Here is a 19,957-nt window from a genome sequence, read left to right on the forward strand (position 1 = left end):
TATGTACAGACACTTCAATAACATCATTTATAGATCGACTTAATATTCAAGTTTGTGAAAAACGGTTAGATATATAATAGCATGTTTATTTCACATTAAAAATATTGAACGGTTATATTTTCTAAAATAATATAATACATTCTTGTTTTCTCATAACGGTTTTCTGCAATCGGGTCCTGGGATAAATGGGTTTTATACAAATGCTATGTTCTATGTACATAAACATTATACCATCTTGGCTATTTCGTTAGAGTTATATATTTTTTTCTATTTAATGGAGACATGGAAATATCGTACAGGGGTAGAGGGAGAGTAACAATTGTGTGTTGGGGCGGGCACGAGAAGTAACACAATGGCTAGCTTTATTTGTCCGAGGGGACTCATGACAGGGCAGTGGGTTTTGCTTAATAGCGTACCCTGAGAAAATATACAAGGAGTTATTTAAAAATTTGAGACCAGTTCGATTATTTCGCCATAAAATTTTAAACATAGGATTGACATTATATTAAAATACAATATATTTATTTTTTTAACAAAATATAGGAAGAGAATCAAGACGGCTTTCATTGTTCTAACACGGATATTGATATTTATGATGTAAATTCCATTTCAATTGGATTTATTCGAAGTATAAAGAGAGGACCTGCCGTTATAGTTACCTTATTAGGACACCTAGAGATTCGGAGCTATATCTATCATTTTTTACTTAAATTACAGAAAAAATTATACTTATGAATTTACTTTTGAAGTTTATATATATATATATATATATATATATATATATATATATATATATCAATTTGCTCTCTATATGGAACACATACAAACTAAGTGTTCTTAGATTGTTCAGGGGTGATTAATATGAGAGCAGACGATTAACATAATGTAAACAGTTTATTATTAATACTAAAGTTGATTGAAAGTGTTTTAATTTTTATATGTAATGTGGAATTGAGTAAAAGAGATGGCTATAAAGACTAATCTTCTTTCTGTCATCTATTTTCATCAACATTCGACGTATTTGGTTGGCAATACTATTTTTTTCGGAGGAACATTCACATCAAATATGAATTGGTATGAATACATTAACAATGCTGCTAGGCATGCTGCAGAAAATGTAGCTTAATTATTATATAAACTTCTAGCACATATAAATATCCATTATGCCTTCGATGCTACCATTCGTTAATATATTGTATGTTAGTGCCACACCTGGACTGAACCATTAACATCGTGTCTTTCCTTATTGGATTTAGTTTAATAAAAGAATAAGTATATTTCTCCCCATGTCTACTAAGATAATCCCACATCACTACACGGTAATTCAACAACGGGATATATTGTAATAACCTATTTATTGTTGTCTTACGTCAACAGAAACAATCGAAACCAATCTGACAAGCGGGCAAATCCCGCATCAACACGGTGGAGGTTTCTAGATGCATAAGTATTTCATACTCTTATATTTTTCCTCCCAAACTGTTAATCTTTTGAATTCCCATATTGTTTCCTATAGTACTAACATGTAATAATATCAAACGTCTCGCTTTATAACTTCCAACTTTGGATGTTCTAATTGTTCTGCCCCGTAATTAGAAATAATCCTTTGCAGTGTGAATTATTCTAGTGACTTCTTATTACAAATAAGTCTGTTCCCATCCTACCAAATCTGCGCAAAAGCAGTGCCCACTTTCGTTATTGATGAATCTTAAATTGAAATAAATACGTCTTTGTTTATAGTTTAAATAGTCGTAAGAGGTGCGTATGTTGGCCCATAGATACTGCATTGAACCATGAGATTGTTTTTGGGAATTTCATTAGATTTGAAATGTTTCATTATATACGAATATGTAAACTAGGAATTTCCACACAGACATACGTAAAATAATGCCATATGTAACGTAACGTATATCAAATACATGTATATGCACCGTGTCCTAGCAGTCAATAAACAATAAGATATGGTAAATGCAGAAAAATATTAAAGAACATAACACTAGATGAAAACGACCAAAAATACTGTTACCAACTACGCAGAAGGTGTTGACAATAAATATACACCGCATAATGAAGTATATATTTGTGTAAAGTGTTATTCGATTGTCACCATTTAATAAACGTACACGCATATGCAAGCACATACATGAAGTTCCCTTGCAGAAACTTACTGACGAATCGGATAACGCATACAAACACGTGCAAATATGTTTACACATGCATACGCAGTGTTAATTCCAGGAATTATCTTTAAAATGACAAACTGAAATATTATCGAGTCAGTTTGGAGACAAAGAATGTCGAATAACGCATGTGTGTTGCTGTCAGGATGGAGATAACTCGGTGGTGGGGAAGACATTTAACTGCCGTCACCATGGAAGGAAATTAACGCAGACAGATATGATATAATTCACATCGCTCTGTCATTTGGATGTTAAGAACATAATTCCATAATATTGGTTTGGAGCAGCGATTAGCACAATGATGAAGGAGGGATATACAGTGTGGCGTTGTTGTTCGTCGTTAACAATGTGTCGCACTATGGGCAATTTCAAAATTGGTGCAGTTTTAGGTGGGTTTTTTATTGTTGCCAAGACAGAAAAGTGGGCAAAGAAAGAGAGAGAGAGAGAGAGAGAGAGAGATGGGGGGCAGCACAAGTCGAAAGGGAGAGAGATGTTTGTAAGGAGACGGATAGAATTGATCCTCCTGTTATTGGAATGGTTAGAACTGTATTGTTCTTTGGAGACATGGAAGATGTGATCTAGAAATAGGGCATTGATGGATAGGGTGTGTTAAGGTTAAGGAAACAATGGTAAGCGCTAGTCAGATATAGTTGGTAGAAATGTGTGAGAGGGGAATGAAAGATTATAGGCCTCTTGGCCAGACGGTGATTCTCTTGTCAATAGATAACGGGAAGTTTTCACCAATTTCAAAAGAAGATGAAATGGTTTTAGCAAGAAGAGGAATACAGTAAATTAAGGGATAAATTGTAGCGTTATATAGAGAACGATATAAATAAGTCTGTGATAAAATGAAGAGAGTGAATTGTTAATACAATATATAGCGAAATAAGGTAAGATATGGTAAAAAGGGAAAGAATAGGTGGATAATAAAGTTTTAAGAAAGGGAAAATGAAAGCTGGGAATCAGAAGAGCTGAGTGGAGTGTAATAAGCGGAAAATCAGGCAAAGATATAGATAGAGAAAGAGAGAGAGAGTGACTACAGAAGGAAAAATAAAAGAATATCATTGATATGTTATCCAGAACATTGTCAAGTGTCTGAAAAATATAATGATATAGCAATGTCTGAAAGAACAGAAATATGCCAGAGATAGGGAAATATAGAAACAGAAAAGAAAGTTAGTCGAAAGAAAATAGGTAAAAAGTCGTCAAACAGAATCTTCCAAAACATAAGGCATATTAAGAAAAAAAAAGCGAGATGCTGGGAAAATAGCTAGAAAGTTTCGTAAACTTTTATTCCGGGAAGATAGTATCAAACACATTCAGGATAAGCGAAGATGATATAACACATTTATGATAAGGGTGAAGGGGTGAGACGGAAACAGATATCTATTATCTGATATATGTAGAAAAAAGATATCGATTAATTGAAATATGGATGAATTTGTCGATATGACAAAATAAACTTAAGAGGTGGAAATTTGCTACATAGAGCGAATCAAAAATTATAAAGAAAGGAAATAAATATATAAATAGATAAAAAATGAGAAAAATAGACAAATATTGTATTCGTTTGGTCTATAATTAAAAGGACTGTGTAATGTATATATATATATATATATATATATATATATATATATATATATATATATATATATATATATATATATATATATACTCCTGTATCAATATAGTTTGAAAATGTACAGTTCCTCCTTTATCGCTTCGTGGCAGTATTTAAAAAAGTTGGGCTGAACATCAGAGCTCAAGGACAGAACTAGTGCACCGTCACTAACAAACTCCATAGCACGCTGTAGGTGAAAGAGAGAACGAACCAGAGCATAGACTCCCATATAGACAATTAAACGTGTGTGGTAAAATGCTACACTATGTCAAACAGTTTCCTTATCTGGTTTCTAAAGCTTATCAAAATGATGCAATTGTTCACAAGATTGCCACTTCTACTTGCGGCTTTAGAAAGCTTCGCCAATATTTGTGGAATGAACGAGGTATTCGATTGCACGCAAAATCATGGTATACCGAGCTGTTATTTCTATCCTCATGTAAAGCTCTAAGTGTCGGACTTTATAAGGCATTATTGTTATCAATTGGATGTATTCTATAAAAGTTGTCTACGATCATTATGTGACATTACTCTTCGAGCCGCTGTATGCAACCCTGAATTTTTTTTACAAAGTGATATAATTCTGCGGTGGACTAGTCATGTCCTAATGATATCTGATTTCAGGAAATAATTCACAGCAAGTTGGGCGGAAGAAAAAGAACGTGAGCCGACCATTATTGAAGTGCAAATACAATATTAAGAGAACTCTATCTTCAATGGGTATCGTGCACAGTAGTCTTCAGAACGAGGTCTTTGATCGCAAATGTTGGACATAACTTAGATTTGAGGGTCTTCGTTGTTTTCATTTGAAATCTTAAATAATCCGCGTGAAAAAAGGGAAAAGTACTTAATCCTGCAGCTATATCATTGCCCCACGACTGAATCCACCCATATGTATTATGTGTGGAGTCGGTTGCAAGTTATTTGCAGGAATTTCATGTCATCTGAGGCTGAAACATACATGAAAATACACAATAAGTTGTTGGAACTTCATACGTCGAAATCGACAGGATTGTCTATTTGATCCTCATTAACTTCTGGACAACGTCGCCTCTCCCTCCTGGTAGCTCCTCTCTCTCTCTCTCTCTCTCTCTCTCTGTGCCTCTCTATGTCTCTGTCTCTGTCTCTGTCTCTCTCTCTCTCTATCTATCTATCTATCTATCTATCTATCTATATATATATATATATATATATATATATATATATAGAGAGAGAGAGAGAGAGAGAGATGTATAACGATTAGATCATTGTGACTGACGTTAAAACATTTAAAAATAAAATGTTTAAATTCAATGTTATTTCTCGCGGTTTATGGATTAGATAGGGGCTTTGCTAATCGAGCCAGGAATGACTCGTGTTACCGGATTCGAATCTATCGACTGGGGTAAACTGTGACACACTGCACTGAAGATTCCCGAAAGGATGAAGCACTAGTGTCTGTAAGTATTTAATTATTGTAGTAAAAAGTAAATATATATAATCTATATAATTATAAAACTCCAAACACCTTGTAACGAGTGGTGTAACCAACTTTCCAGTTTACGACATCCGGTTGGGTATGCGCGCATATAAGTTAACCCATAACAACGTAAACAAATAAACACAAATCGCTTATTTTGTAGATTTTGACGTGCACACTAAACTATTAACGTTATTATTTCGAAATTTTTATTTAACATGAGAAGAGTTGGAGTGTTTTACAACTATTCTTTATTAAAACTATCCTGTCGCTATTTTCTTACAACTAAACAACTTTAACCCGTTGACAAACATTAGAACAATTGTAGTAAATCCACTACTACTACTACACTACTACTACTACTACTTCTAATACTACTTTCTATCCGTCCCTTTTCCTTCCTTCCTTCCTACATTTTTATTGTTTGTTTACGTTTCTAGATACAAAATATTTGTGTGAGAACGGTGAATTTGTTAACACATTTACTAATCTGTTTCAATATTATTTTTATTTTTTTTTATTTATTTGGTTTCATTTTTTTACTTCAGGTTTTATTAATTATTTTTATTTTTTTTTTAGATTTTATGTTACTATAACGTGGTTGAAGTATTCCAATATCGGATTTTCATTCTTACATTTATCATCGGTATGTTCATGCGCGTTTTTGCTGCTAAATGACTTTCGTTAGCGTTAGATTCGTAGGAACACAATGTTTAATTATTGATTTCTGAGCGATTATTCGGAAAAATAGGTAACTTTACACGTTTAGGGAGGATTTGTTTTTCATCTTTGAGTGATCCGTCTTTGAATTTTCATTTTAATATACTTTCAAAGAAATGTTTCTGTTATGTAAAAAAACAAGAAACTATTTTCTTTACGTCACAAATGTCACGCTCATGCATGAATTCCATAGCTAATATAACAAACTGACCCAACAGGTCACCGGTAGTTTAGTTATTACTATAATAATTTTAAAATACCTGCAGACATTAGTGTTTCATCCTCTTGGGAACTATTAATGCAGAGTATCACAATTAGACCGGTCGAGAGATTCGAACCAGGCAATGAAATTTATTTATTATTAATATTAACGAAAGTGCATTCATAATAATTCAAATAATTTAATTCATTCAAAACATATCGCTAACACCAAAACAAACAACATCTAAGTAAATCGCGATATATCCAGAGAGTCGTGCGAGATGGGTTAGAAGTAAGGGGTTAGGCTCATTACCGCGGGGTCCCGATTTCGAATCTCGCAAGATTCAGCCACTCTGATGACTCGTAGACGACGCAACACGTGTCAGTATACACTGCTCCCCATGTGGTGGTACCAAATTTTTTAAAGGGAAAATTATTCCCAACTGAAATTTAGGTAAAAATGCACGTTCGTAAATAATTGAATTCATTCAAAACGTATCGCTAAAACCAATACAAACAACATCTCCTCTCTCTCTCTCTCTCTCTCTCTCTCTCTCTCTCTATGTATATATATATATGGGTGTGTTTATATATATATATATATATATATATATATATATAAACATAATATATATGTGTGTAGGTAGTTAAGCTGTCCTGAGCAAATATACACGCCTTTTAAATGACTAAAACGTTTTATTATGAATATATATTTTCAGATGTGAATAGTAAGTAATGAAAGACAAACAATGACGAAATGCATGCTATTCTTAAGTGTAAAGTAAGCAAAAACACGATAATCAGTGAAGTTCAAAGACGTTTCTAAGCAATTGAAACGTTAAAGGTCGACACGATCTAGAATTGCGTGTTTGCAAATTATGTTTGAAGACAAATCAACAGTTAAGCATGTCTATAAGAATCATTCTGGGTGACCACAATTATCACACAACTCCACAAAACTCAGAAATTTAAGTAATCGTCTAAAAATCTGTTTGGTATGACAATCGGGAGAAAGGAGGTAAAATTCAAATATTTGTAGATCGTTTAAAACGGATCAATTGCAGGATAATGAGAAAAATGCGTTAGCAGAAATATGTTAACAAAACTTTTTAATAATCTTTTGTTATTTATAGCGCCGGTCAATAATAGGAAACAGACTCTAGAGAAATAAATTAATAATACAGAAAGGCACTTGATGTATAGTACATGTTAAATACTATAGTATTCAATAATATAGATTCAACAGGTGCGTGAACACAGTACACCACTTGGCATGATATAGATGCTGCTAGTGCATAACATAACATTTTAGTTTAATAACAATTAAGAATTGGAATAAATCATTAAACTTCCTCTCTAATGAAACGTAGAAATAATACAAATTTTGATCGTACGTGAAATAATGAGATATAAATAAAAGTGTTTGCTGTTCGGCAGTTTTATATCAATAAAATTGTATCACTTGGACTATAACTAATTTACCAATGACACACCATTATTCCTGTTATAGGGTTTTCCCCCAGAGATCAGGGGCAATCTTGGGCATCAACGCGCCTGTTTTTATTTTCATTAGAATTCACTGTATTTTGTTTAATCTCGAAATGTTCTACTGTTGGTAAAACCATGTTGGCACTCTGTGGTCAAAATGCAACATCGGGGTTTAAGAAAATAATTCTCAGCCAATAATTTTTGTATACGTTAATATATCGATTTACTACACCTGCTCCTCTTCCTCCTCCTCCTCCTCCTATTGCTACTACCACTACTACTAATAATAATACTAATAAAAATAATACCGATCGAAAATGAAGTTAGCTTAATAACCAGGTGGCTGTCTCTGGGCTGATTATTGCGAGTAGAAAATTTAATATTGATTATTGTATTATAATTGAATTTTGAGTAAACAATTCCGTTGGAATATTATTGTTTTTAGACTTATTACATTTACGCGCGAATATCTTTGTTTTCTTTTAGGGTTGCCTTATATATATTTTTTGGTTTTGTTATGTTTTAACTTGTAGCTCGTATTTCTATTATTTATATTTTATTTTCTAATTTGGATGTGTCGGAAATCGCTAGTTTCGTCTTAAGTTATATAAAAAAAAACAAATCAATTCGTCTGTGCTTTTGCTTACTCATTATCAAAAGTCAACGGAATAATCCATTGCACGTATACATACCTAAATAAATATATGTTTTTATATACTAGCACAACGAAAGTAATATACATGGTATTTAGTTATAGTGTGACAAAATCATAATGGGCCGTACAAGTCATAATGGCCGTGATCGTCTTCTCTGTCGGAGTCCTCTACAGGATTCTTCCGCGACGTAGGCCTCGATTATAGGTGTGATATGCCGGTTTCTGCTGAAAATAATTAGCTTCTCATGCATGCACAAAAAGACAAACTCAGATATTTCTATTCTAGTCAATTATTTCAAACGAAATTTAAAAAGTGTTTCATGTACTTATATACAATTGTTCAGTTTCATTTCATACAAAACACTTGAATCTTATTCTCCGTAGTCTACTGTTACGGCTTTCGAAGAGGCGGGATGCTATGGCGTCCCTTTAATTAGTGTAAAATTCTCTCGAAATCCAAACCAGACGTCGCCAGGCCAAAAACGAAATATAGTTTCGTTCTAGCTTTCAAAATGACATCACTTGTCATTTTTTCCAAACAATAAAAAATTATGTCTGTTGCACAAAACACAATTAATTCATAACTTAAATCTTCCTTTCAGCCAGATTATCCGCACCTGCCCGGGCACCCAATAAGGCTTAACAATTAATACCAGCATAGTTGGCCGGCCTTACTCAGTGTTTAGTGTATCTTAACCTCCCGCCAGTGGGGAGCCTTACCGCTCCCAGAGGCGGTCACGCCACAATATTCGCTTTATATATTATGCAAAGGAGCCTGGAATGCTTAAATCTTAAATGGCCTTATTTTAATATATACCATTGAGTTTGTAATAATACTTTTAATGTTATATCACAAGAAATTGTTCAAACATCCATGATTATGCGTCGCGACAGTTTAAAAGATAATTGTCTTAGATTTGTCACGTTTCAATTTGAAATTCGCTTCATTCTAATATTGAAAGACCTTGTTTGTTTGATCTCTGACGTTAACCGATGTTGTGTCATTCATCGTAATGGATAATAGGGCAGTGACAACAGATTTCCATTGCTTTTCGTTGCTTTTACAATGCTTTGCCAACAATATTTTCATTGCATTTCCTTGCTTTTACTCTCGAGTATATATCCGACGTAATTAATTAACCGAGAACCACACCGCTCTATATAAAATCCGTTAAGATATTACTAAATCTATATACTTGAGAGTCAAAACAAGGAAAGAAATATGCTGTTGTCCTAGCCTTATTGTGAGGTGACCGTCCCCAGGAGCGGTAGATATCCCCATTTGAGGGAGGTGGAGACACCTGAAACTCTGGAGAATGCCGAACAACTAAGCTTGTGTAATTTGTTAAGTATTATTGTATGCCCGGGCAGCGACGACCGACCCTGCTAAAAGGAAGAGTTAAGTTAAAAATGCTATTATTTGTATGAAACCGACATACACATGTTATATTTTGGTGGAAAACTGGCAACTTATGCCACTTTGAGAATAGGTAACGAAAATAGAGGTTATGAACTTACCCTTTTTGGGGCGTGAGAAATCGGCAGACCGAAGACACACATAGACACACACACACACACACGCACACACGCACACACACGCACACACGCACACCCACACACCCACACACATACACGGGGATTCCCACCTATGACGTAACCAGTGGTGATTGGTCTCGGAAGCAACCTACCCTATCCCGATACCTCCTTACATAAACGAATCCCCGCGCCAAAATCGTCAGTTGGAGATTTGGAACTGCATTCTGAGCGAATCTAATCCTAATCGAGAAGCGATGTGTATTTTTCGTTTCTTTCAATATTATTGTTATTATTGTCGTTAAATTGGAATTCTTTCTCGCTTCGTTAATTGTCGGTCAAAAAAAAAAAAAAAAAGAGATAACTAGTAAAGACGCAAAACCACCGGTGGAGGATTGCGTCAGTGCTAGAGTCAGTGAGGGCGAGATGGGTGGCGATAACCAATTGTAGGGGAAGCGTTAGTAGAGTGCGTATTGAAACGCGGGCAGTCGGACAAAAGAGGCGAAGGAAAATTAAAACCATTGCGGTTGACAGAAGCTTCTCGAGCCCTCCTGAGGAGTGGCCGAGTTCAGAGCTTATCCTAGTGAACTGGAGGATTTAGTACATCCCATATCGAAAAAAAACAAACAAATGGTTTATGGCCTACGGGATCGCTGAGGGCTCACATATCGTTACCGGTAATTCGGAAAGGTAACACTATTTATTAATGATAAACAGGAATATCTTCCACAGTTGGGGTGTTCTTTGAAATAATCTCTGATTATAAAGATTCAGTTATATTAATGAAAACAGAGGGATGGAAGGACAGATTTATGCAAACATGGAACCGAGTCTAGTAAGAACAGCAATGTATTAAATAGAAAACCCCACTTCCATTTACAGAGTGAATACATCTTGCCCGACCTCATTCAAATGAATTGCGCAAAGAGTGTCTGCTGTTATATAATAGCTGAGTGATATTTTGTTATGAAGATCTGTATGCGGCAAGCCACCGAGATATTCACAAGATAATTCACAGCACCGCATTAGATCCTGATGGACATCCGCAATTAGTGGGCATGTATATAATGCATCATTTCCTTATAGCAACACTTGAAACCTAAGAATGCAAGATATAATGTAAAAGACGAGGGACGTGCAATAAGTAATGCCCCTGACCCACTTTCAGTTGTCTGGTCTAGCTGAAATTTCGCATGTGCAATGATTTATATCTCTAAGGGTTATGTAGCAAATTACAGCTCTAAACTAATTGTGATGTATGTTTACAGGTGTTTGAACTGAGTTAGGAGTGAAATTTAGCATGAATGTCGAACAGTGATCCGGTTTTTGCGAAGACGCACGCCACAGGAGACTTTTGATGAAATAAAAAAAAACTTATGGTGATAATGCTCCATATGACCTTGTAAAACGCTGGCACCGTGAATTCAAACATGGCCGGAAGGCTGTGGAAACAGCTACCAGACCTGGTCGTCCCCGTTCTGCCATTGATGAGGCATCTGGCCGTCAAGTTGATGCTGCCATTGTTGAAGATCGGCGCATTACTATTCTCCAAGTAGCCCAAGATGTCAAGATTAGTACAGGGTCCGTGAAAACTATCATTCATGACCATTTGCATATGCATAAGGTGTCTGCTAGATGGATTCCCTGTTTGCTCACACCATTCCAGAAGCGAGGACGCGTCGAGTGCTCGAGGATGAATTTGGAGATGTGCTAGGAAAATGAGTCAAAGTTTTTCAAAAGACTGATTACACAGGAAAGAACCTGGGTCCACACTATGATTCAGAGACCAAAGCCCAGTCAATGATGTGGAAGCTCTTGGACTCGCCACCTTCAAAGAAGGCAAAGGTGCAGCCCTCCGCTGGCAAGGGCATGTTCAAAGTCTTCTGGAACCAGGACGGAGTATTGATGAGAGATTTCCTGGCAAAGCGTACCACAATTACAGGAGCCAATTATGCTTCACTTTAGAGGAAATTAAGGGAAGCTATCCAAATTAAGAGGCGGGGCAAGGTCAGCAAAGGTACTCTCCTCCTGCAGGACAACGCCCCGGTCCACAACTCGCATGTCGCCAGATCAGAAGCACGGACGTGTGGTTATCAAATCCTTCCCCATCCTCCCTACTCTCCTGACCTTACACCCTCTGACTATAACCTCTTCCCATCCATGAAGTTGTTTTTGAACGAAAAGCGTTTTCCAGATTATATAGTCTGTATTTTTGAAGACACGTCGTGGTTTGGGGACCAACCTTGGGTGTTCTACAAAAACGGTCTCCAGAGCTGGATCAAACGATGGGAGAAATGCATAACTCTGGCTGGTTCCTAGAGAAAGACTAATAACTGCGCCAAGTTTCGCTGCTATACTACTATGGGAAGTGGGTCAGGAGAATTAATTATTGCACGCCTCTCGTATCAATTCTATTATACAAAATAAACCTTGTGGGTATGTGTTACTTCGTTATCTATAGACTCGGAAACTGCTGGGGTGATTTTTATGAAACATCACAAAAGATACTTCATGTGCTTGGCACTTTTTATCAATAGGGTTTGTATCGGAATTTCTTCCATTAGTATCGATAATCGATATCCATATCAATCCGATGAAAGAATTAACAAAATATTTGGAATAAAGTTAATATCTTATACAGCTTCCCATTACAAGTCTATTTAAGAAATTTTATGACTACACAAGCCGAAAAGCTGGGCATATAAACCCAACAGATGGTTCTTTGGTATGACAATGGTTGTTCGAAATGAATTTTTCTATTGAAATTACAATTGCAATATGATACTTGAGATTTTAATACACTTAAATTCAATAATTATATCCGCACAAGATATAAAGACAGGAATATCAAATTAACAGTAGGTTCTTGTACAGGGTTGCATTCGATATGACTATATCTGTTTTGACAATTAAAACATGATATTTGACTTTGGCATTTAAAACATAAATTCAAACCAATATATATATATATATATATATATATATATATATATATATATATATATATATATAAAATATGATTTAGAAAATAAACAGAAGGGTCTCGACAGTGCAATATAGATTATAATCTCTTGTGGAATAAGTCATGCTGGGTATGAATGCAGAGATTTCTCGCAGTACACCGCGATGGCTCCCAAACTAGGGCAGATAATCTATCAATTTGATTGACAAATTGACTATTTCATAGATTTCTCTCTATAATAATATGCGAAGATGAAGCATTCATATATAATCATTCAGTTCTGTAGAACGTCGGGTATTCCTGCTATTTATTGATAATTGGAAGCAGTGTTTTTGTTAAAAGAATCAAACTTTTTTCTAACAGGTAAGAATTTAGTTGTTCACTAAGTTCCTTACACTTTTGGGAAAATATTATGTAGCAAAAATCAACTTTTATTGAATAATAAATGGACAAGAGGAAGAATATGTGAACTCTCTTCTAATAAGTGCGAGTTATTATTATATTTTTGCCTACTATATTTGTTATTCATTTTTAATAAAAACCCTTTTGCGATCTTATTAATAAATTTACCAGAAAACTTATCGTCTACTTGTATGTGTTAAGAAATAAAAAAAATGTGTAAATAACGTTTTACTTTTACACAATTTTATTCAATTAGTTTAATGGCAAACCGATACCCTTATTAATTTGATTAAACGTCAGATGAAATTAATATTAAAAAAATAATTTAGTAATATTTAGTTGCAGACTCATAATTAAAATTGGAAATTAGATTTCAATTAAAGCAATTCCACTTAATTTAAATAATGACCTAACGAAACCTGAATTAATTAAATTTTCTATAAAAGTTACATTCGATATTTTGTAGACAGTAACACTTTATGCATTCAGAATGCATGGCCCCAGATGAGAAGTACTGGCGTGTGACTATGAATACTTCTCTACACTCACCATCCTGATGACTTTTAACGCTCTGAGTTTCACTCCTTCTTAGACACGAAGTTGTTTTTGAAAAAATAGCTTTTCGCCCGATTATATAAACTTCATTTCCGAACTCGTAGCATAATTAGAGAACTAATATAAGTCTTCTATAAAAACGGGTTTCACAGCGTCAGTAAACAAAGAAATGCGTAAGTCTGGGTGATTTTATATAGACAAAAGGTCATAACATAGCTTTCTATCGTAGCTCTACTATGAAAAAGTAAATTAACGACATTATTTATTAACGTAATATAATACCTTGTGTGCCTTGTGCGTGTGTTCTATCATTCAACCAAGCATTCGTTAACATAACATTATTTACTGACTTAATTATACAGTTTTTTTTTTGTTGTCTAATAATGTTTTTTCCTAGTGAGGAAAATAATGATTATTTCATAATTATGACTTATATTTTTTTTTAATTCTGTAGTATGATCATTATTTGTTGGCTTAAAAAAATTAATAAAACGCTTTAAACTATATGAGTAATTAAAAAGAAAACTCCTGCATGCTGTATGTGAAGTGGCTTAAGTCAAACACACACCAGAAGAAAGTTTACAATATAAATAAATTGACGGCAGGATTAGCATATTTTCTTTTTGTACAATATTTGAATATATTTTATACTCGTTTAATACGTATTAGAATTGATTGATAGAGTTGTCTGTAAATAATAAAGAGTTTACGAAATGTGTTTTAATAGTTTGAGCATGGAGTCATTAATAACAATTAACACCGATGAATCTCCTAAATTATTGACAAAAACATTCTTAATTTTATAAATAGTCGGGGCGTATCAGTGAGTAACACTGCATGTTCTTTTTGGTTTAATTCATAATTTCGGTCTACAGGATCATAAATGTAAGTTATGCACATATGTTTATACTTATATATATATATATATATATATATATATATATATATATATATATATATATTATACACACGCGCATATATATACAGTACTGTTTCGCTGTATCAAGTGCGGCTAGACAGGTAACTACCTCAAGCCAGGATCGAAACCCGACCGCCCGTGCGACAGTAAATGCTTTGAACCATTACGCTAATCAACAGCTGATGAGTGGTAGTGAATAAACGATGTTTTGATATCGTCCGAATACCGAAGCTCGATTTGTTTACACAAAGAGCCTCGCTTAATAAACTGTATATCTTGTATCACTTCCTAATATATTCAACGCAAGATAAGGAGCATTATATTGTGAGGCGCCAGCGTTCGGGCTTTGGTGAGTCTGGAGCCGCCCATTAATATTCATTGCCACCATGTCCACTTTCACCCGGAGTAGTAGTATCTGTTAGGGTCCCAAATATGGGTTAAATAGAAACTGACTGGAAAAAAAATATATATTCGTTTAATTTTTATTTTTTTTTACTTTTTTTTTAACTCACTGGATTCGGCATTAAATAACCTGAACATGGTCGATATGCCGTAAAACAAAAGCAACCAACGAACCAACCAAAATTTCCTCTTCTACATAGTCAAAACAATGGTCAATGCACTTTCGGATGGAATCTCTGAGGCATCTCTGCTTTTGACGCACGTTCATGACATTGGATGATTTGCTAGATACCTACACCATCAATATCTAAAACGAAGGAATGGTACTTTCAGGTTATTAATGCATAATTTCAGTCACCATCACCACAATAATTGGCAATCCTCTCTGTTTGATTCGGACGGATTACACACAGGATGAATTAATTTTTAATTGTAATTAAACTTAACTAAAGTATATAAAATTAAATGCTTTTTTGAACATCTTCATAATTCTAATATAAATATTTTTTTATCGCAATTAATGCGTTAACACCTGTCATAGGTTATACTTAAAAAAAACTTAGATAGGATTTAACATAACGGATTCATTTCGTAAAAATAATAAAAATAAAAACAAATACACCCACTATAGATTTAATAGTACTAAACATAAGTTAGAAAAATATGAATTGTTTTACTTACAGTAAGATAGTAATAGAGCGCTGTATTAATAGTGCAAAAATAAATTACATTGTATATTAGGCAGTAAAGCATAGTTATGCCTTAAATATTTTAATCTGATTACGGGGTAATATATTCAGAATACGACAGGTTATTCAAATATATAGTTAGAAGCGCAAGTGATATAGCCGTTGGTTAACTTAGAACCAGAGTAATAGTAGAAATCTATGAAATGCAATATGTAAAGAAAACTATAGATATTCAGAAGCCAATAGAGGGGAGTGTTATCTGAGTAGCTTAGCCGTTTTTTTTTTATTTCTGTATTTCTATGCGAGATAAAATTTATATAACTCTCAAAACGCAATATCTGTATGGGAAATAACAAATATAACAAAACTTATAAAAGATGACATAGAAGAAGGAATAGAGAAATGAAATTTAACGAATAATTGAAATGCTAAAAGCATACCGATAGATAAAAACTACAAATTCAAGAAAACATACAAAATTTTAGACGTAAAAGCTTCGAAGAAAAAAACTAAAAAGTTATGGCCATCCATAAAATGATTTTGATTCAGAGAATTGTGCAACAATAGAAAATAGGGCACTTCCGACAAAAATTTAGTTCCGATAGATAATTGAATATTCGAAATCTTTATCTTGGAATATACAATTTTATGTGTGTGTATTTGGGTTACTGTATATATATATATATATATATATATATATATATATATATATATATATATGTGTGTGTGTGTGGGTGTGTGTGTGTGTGGGTGTGTGTCTACATATAGATACGTGTACATATATTTTTCAGATGTATATATATATATGTAGATATACATGAATAAATACACCCATATATGTGTGAGAGTGTGCGTGCGTGTGTGTATGTGTATGTTTGTGTGCTAAAGTTGATAAGATAAGCCGATTTATTCTATGCGCGTATAGCTAAATATTATATTTCAAAATTAAAATTACTAATAACGTAATACTTTATTTCTAACTGATATGCCAAAGGATTATACTCATATATTTTTTTTAATTTAGCCTTACGGATCTACTAATTCCCGGATTTGCTAGACCAACATTTTGCAATATCAGAGGCAACATTCCCAACCTTTCATTTTAATGGCAAATATTATACGTACTAAAACATGCAATTTACTAAGATCATATTTCTTGAATTTATAACGTTAAAATCAGAGTGCAATTCAATTTGTAACTGATCTACATAAGTATAATCTCTAATTTAAGTGTGTATGTGTTTAAGAGCGGACTTACACTTCTAAAATTAACGGCTGACAATCTAACGAAGTCAGTCATATGTGAGGATATATACAATTATCGCCTGATATAATATTGTGACATGTCATGTCATTAAAATTTCGAATAGTAAATTTTAAAAATAATAGTATATATATATATACATATATATATATATATATATATACACATATATAAAATATATTTTAGCCATCGACATACAGTCCTGTTTCGTTGTATCACAACTCATTAGTGCCGCTAGACTAACACCTATCCCAAGCCGAGGATCAAACCTAGAACCGTCGTGATGACAGTCGGCAGTTATACCCCTTGACGACGGAAGCGGTGCCCGCAACTAATCTGTCCGAATGTCTATTTAAATAAACATCCGTCCGCTACTCGTAAAGTGCTCAAACGTTTGTTTGTAAACAACCCTCGAGCTTCGCCTTTTTCAGCCAAATTAAGTAGCGAGTGGGATTATTTACGATAGAGGGGGGGTTTATAAAATATATTTTAGTACTCGACATACAGTCCTGTTTCGTTGTATCACAACTCATCAGTGCCGCTAGACTAGCACCTATCCCAAACCGAGGATCGAACCTAGAACCGTCGTGATGACAGTCGGCAGTTCTACCCCTTGACCACGATATATATATATATATATATATATATATATATATATATATATATATATATATATATATATATATATATATATATATATATATATATATATATATATATATATATATATATATATATATATATATATATATATATATATATATATATATATATATATATATATATATTTTGTGGTTATATTTACATTCTAAAAAACAACATATATACACATATATTCGACCTAAAAAAATTTGGTTGACAAAAGGAATGTATTGAAGGGGGTATGTTAATTTTCCTTAATCCATGGATTTTCAATAAAGGCTCATAACATCCGAGTAAATGAAATGCGGTTAGCAAAATGTTCAGCTGTAAATAGACACTTATTTTGCCTTTCAGCGAAAATATTGAAAATAGTTTTTTTTAAGCGATGAATGATAATTATATGGAAATAATTATAGGGAAAGGGAATCTGATACAGCCTGGGTAGTCCATTATCGGAAAGAGTACAATGCCCTCTATAAATCTAGGTAGGCAGAAAATTGGTCCAGGGGAGAAGGCAGTAGTCCCATATAACAATAAAGCGTGGTTGCTCCTTATTGATTTTCCGAGAGGTATACGGGGCAGCCGTATTCATTTGTTCGTTAAGTGTGTTTTGGCTAAGATCGCCCTGAAAATATTTCTTCAAGTACTATCTGTCAGGATCTTGCATCTGATTTCTAATCAGCGTCTTATCTCGATTATATATATATATATATATATATATATATATATATATATATATATATATATATATATATATATATATATATATATAGGCCGCTTTATGGGTTACTATATCTCTAAACTTATCACATCCAATAAAAGGAGCGGTATCTGGAGTTGGTATGATATAATGAGGCGCCATGAATGTAGGCCTCATAAGAGGCCTACATTCTGACATTGTTTCATGTATGGATACCAAATTTCGCAGAATAGCCCACCATGAGAAAGGGACTCTTTGGACACGTTAAACCGCTCAATTGCACCAACAGGAGTGGGACCTAGGAAAGGACACTTATAACCGTAACCTTGTACAGGATCACACCGTTTGAAGCATATTTGTAGAATGACCAAATATGATAGAATAACTCACCATGGTTTGGGGGAAATTAATCGGGGTAAAACCGCTCATCATCACAAGCGGAGGTGGGGTTCTATTAATGCCGCTTATATCTGGGAACCTCATACACGCTTGCACAGTTTTACTCAGAGCGACCAAAGTTGCAATAATAACTCACAATCGGAAGGTGAGGGTTAAATGTCACATCGACCACTACCACCAATTTGGGTGGGACTTCATAGGGGTTACTTATAATGAGGAACCCTAATCAGGGTTCAAACCTTTGTGTCAATAAAGATTCCAACTACTGCTTACTCGTATTCGTTTAAATAATTCCCATCACAAAAAAGAATTGGAACAATTTCGGGTCTGTCTGCGTGTTTGTGTGTATGTCTGTCTTCACATATAGGACGATGTACAAAAAGCCCAATGCTAGTGTATATGTCTTCCTCTATACGTATAATATTAAAAAGAAACATAATATTAAAAAAAAAATTCTGTAGAATATTTTACATAATAATTAATTCTAAAATAAGAGAAGAATACTGGTAATTCTCCGTGGGCGGACGCCAGAGCAATCTATGCGTGTTCTTTTGTGTGTCACGCTTATATCCGCTTATAATATAATTGTTATGAAATTCCATCCATTAAAAAAAATGGCGCCGCTGTTGAGGCAAATCTAATCAAAATGAGTTGTTCTTAGCTTTTTAGCTAAGATCAAAGTGCAGTATCTGTTTTTAAGAGGCTACATTTCAATTTCTTCTCTCTCAGTGGAAGAGAAATCCTTTACGACTAAGACAATTTTTTGTTCCATTTCTCCACGTTAAAAAACGACCCTGGTGTCTAAATTCGTCCTGTGGGGAGGCATTGTTAATATGTACTATCTTTAATGTAACAAAATTTTAATATTACAAAAGTAGCTGGGGAAAGTAATGTCTGATTTAGTTACAAAATGCCCTGGATATATCCCTTCTGATTAATTATAAAATGCACTGGAATTGTCTGTTCTGATTAATTATAAGATGCCCTGAAAAATATCACTTCTGATTTTTTCTGGTTTACTTGCCTCCCCACAAGAGCAGAGTTGGACATGAGGTCGGTTAAAAATTTGGGAGGAAACCAGCTCCCCAAAAGGGCACTCTGGTCAGTAACAAAAATCAAAATTATATCAGTAATGAAGGACTCTCCTCATCTAACCAATACAAAAA

General features: G+C 34.0%; 1 pseudogene; it reads left to right on the top strand.

Annotated features, from left to right (window-relative positions):
- Positions 1-19,440: 19,440 nt before the first annotated feature.
- Positions 19,441-19,655, top strand: LOC145243078 (U2 spliceosomal RNA; annotated as a pseudogene).
- The last annotated feature ends 302 nt before the right edge of the window (positions 19,656-19,957 follow it).

Source organism: Euprymna scolopes, chromosome 2 (assembly GCF_053919585.1).
Source record: "Euprymna scolopes isolate OS-2025 chromosome 2, ASM5391958v1, whole genome shotgun sequence".
NCBI classification, from domain to species: Eukaryota; Metazoa; Mollusca; class Cephalopoda; order Sepiida; family Sepiolidae; genus Euprymna; species Euprymna scolopes.